The 3,073-nt window shown below is 43.6% G+C and overlaps 1 pseudogene; it reads left to right on the top strand.

Moving 5' to 3' along the window:
* The first annotated feature begins 313 nt into the window (after positions 1-313).
* Positions 314-3,073, top strand: part of LOC112836526 (olfactory receptor 1J4-like) — an 8,753-nt pseudogene continuing 5,993 nt past the window's right edge.

Genomic DNA, 3,073 nt, shown 5'->3' with positions numbered 1-3,073 from the left:
GGTTCCACGCTGGATGTGGAGCCTGCTTGAGATTCTATCTCCCTCTCTCTCTGACCCTCTCTCTCTATCCCTCCCCTCCCTCCCCCCTCTCTAAAAAAATGATTTTTTCTGGTTTCCACTAAAAGGAATCATGTTGGGCATTGAGGGTCGGTCTTGTGCTTTGGCGACACTAGGGGATGACAGAAAGTCAGGCAGGTTTTTTGTTGTTGTTGTTTTTTTAGGACAAAATAAGAAACCCCATTGTGTCTATTAACAACTTCCAAAGTCTCTGACATTTCCCTATTCCTTCACTGCCAGTACACAAAAGAGGAGCATGAGGCTGGAGAACCAGAGCAGCGTGTCCCAGTTCCTCCTCCTGGGGCTCCCCATCCAGCCAGAGCATCAGGGTGTTCTTTGCCCTGTTCCTGGGCATGTACCTGGCCACGGTGCTAGGGAAGCTGCTCATCACCCTGCTCATGAGGCTGGATTCTCACCTCCACACCCTCATGTACTTCTTCCTCAGCCACTTGGCCCTCCCTGATGTTTCCTTTTCATCTGTCACCATCCCTAAGATGCTGATAAACATGCATACTTGGGATCAATCCATCCCCTATGCAGGGTGTGTAACACAGATGTATTTTTTCATATTTTTTGGCTGTATTGATAATCTCCTTCTTGCAGTGATGGCATTTGACAGGTGTGTGGCCATCTGCCATCCTCTATACTACACTACCATCATGCAAGAAAACTATGTATCTCACTAGTGGCTGTGTCCTGGTTATTCTCGTGTAGCAGTGCAATGTCTCACACTCTCAGCCTGGCCTGGCTGTCCTTCTGTGCTGGTAACAGTATCCCACATTTCTTTTTTTTTTTAAATTTTTTATTGTTATGTTAATCACCATACATTACATCATTAGTTCTTGATGTAGTGTTCCATGATTCATTGTTTGTGCATAACACCCAGTGCTCCACACAGACTGTGCCCTCTTTAATATCCATCACCAGGCTAACCCATCCCCCCACCCCCCTCCCCTCTAGAACCCTCAGTTTGTTTTTCAGAGTCCATCGTCTCTCATGGTTCATCTCCCCCTCCGACTTACTCCCCTTCGTTCTTCCCCTCCTGCTATCTTCTTCTTTTTCTTTTTTCTTAACATATGTTGCATTATTTGTTTCAGAAGTACAGATCTGTGATTCAACAGTCTTGCACAATTCACAGCGCTCACCATAGCACATACCCTACCCAATGTCTATCACCCAGCGACCACATCCCTTCCACCCCTCACCACCACTCCAGCAACACTCAGTTTGTTTCCTGAGATTAAGAATTCCTCATATCAGTGAGGTCATATGATACATGTCTTTCTCTGATTGACTTATTTCACTCAGCATAACACCCTCCAGTTCCATCCACGACATTGCAAATGGCAAGATCTCATTCCTTTTGATGGCTGCATAATATTCCATTGTGTATATATACCACTTCTTCTTTATCCATTCATCTGTCGATGGACATCTTGGCTCTTTCCACAGTTTGGCTATTGTGGACATTGCTGCTATAAACACTGGGGTACACGTACCCCTTCGGATCCCTACATTTGTATCTTTGGAGTAAATACCCAGTAGTGCAATTGCTGGATCGTATGGTAGCTCTATTTTCAACTGTTTGAGGAACCTCCATACTGTTTTCCAGAGGGGTTGCACCAGCTTGCATTCCCACCAACAGTGTAGGAGGGTTCCCCTTTCTCTGCATCCTCGCCAACATCTGTCGTTCCCTGACTTGTTAATTTTAGCCATTCTGACGGGTGTGAGGTGGTATCTCATGGAGGTTTTGATTTGGATTTCCCTGATGCTGAGTGATGTTGAGCACTTTTTCATGTGTCTGTTGGCCATTTGGATGTCTTCTTTGGAAAAATGTCTGTTCATGTCTTCTGCCCATTTCTGGATTGGATCATTTGTTCTTTGGGTGTTGAGTTGGATAAGTGCTTTATAGATTTTGGATACTAGCCCTTTATCTGATATGTCATTTGCAAATATTTTCTCCCATTCTGTCGGTTGTCTTTTGGTTTTGTGGACTGTTTCTTTTGCTGTGCAAAAGCTTTTTATCTTGATGAAATCCCAATTGTTCATTTTTGCCCTTCCTTCCCTTGCCTTTGGCGATGTTTCTCTGAAGAAGTTGCTGCGGTTGAGGTCAAAGAGGTTGCTGCCTGTGTTCTCCTTTAGGATTTTGATGGACTCCTGTCTCACGCTGAGGTCTTTCAACCATTTGGAGTCTATTTTTGTGTGTGGTGTAAGGAAATGGTCCAGTTTCATTCCTCTGCATGTGGCTGTCCTATTTTCCCAACACCATTTGTTGAAGAGACTGCCTTTTTGCCATTGGACATTCTTTCCTGCTTTGTCAAAGATGAGTTGACCACAGAGTTGAGGGTCCATTTCTGGGCTCTCAATTCTGTTCCATTGATCGATGTGTCTGTTTTTGTGCCAGTACCATACTGTCTTGATGATGACAGCTTTGTAATAGAGCTGGAAGTCCGGAATTGTGATGCCGCCAGCTTTGCTTTTCCTTTTCAAGATTCCTCTGGCTATTCGGGGTCTCTTCTGGTTCCATACAAATTTTAGGATGATTTGTTCCATTTCTTTGAAAAAAGTGAATGGTATTTTGATGGGGATTGCATTGAATGTGTAGATTGCTCTAGGTAGCATTGACATCTTCACAATGTTTGTTCTTCCAGTCCATGAGCATGGAACGTTTTTCCCTTTCTTTGTGTCTCCCTCAATTTCTTTCATGAGTATTTTATAGTTGTCTGAGTACAGATCCTTTGCCTCTTTGGTTAGATTTATTCCTAGGTATCTTATGGTTTTGGGTGCAATTGTAAATGGGATCGACTCCTTGATTTGTCTCTCTTCTGTCTTGTTGTTGGTGTATAGGAATGCCACTGATTTCTGTGCATTGATTTTATATCCTGCTACTTTACTGAATTCCTTTATGAGTTCTAGCAGTTTTGGGGTGGAGTCTTTTGGGTTTTCCACATACAGTATCATATCATCTGCAGAGAGTGAGAGTTTGACTTCCTCTTTGCCGATTTGGATGCCTTTG

This window comes from Callorhinus ursinus, unplaced genomic scaffold (assembly GCF_003265705.2).
Source record: "Callorhinus ursinus isolate GAN/ISIS: 27379988/994484 unplaced genomic scaffold, GSC_fseal_2.0 scaffold24, whole genome shotgun sequence".
Lineage (NCBI taxonomy): Eukaryota > Metazoa > Chordata > Mammalia > Carnivora > Otariidae > Callorhinus > Callorhinus ursinus.
Note: the sequence above shows the minus strand (reverse complement) of the source record. Positions and strands in the feature narration are given on the sequence as shown.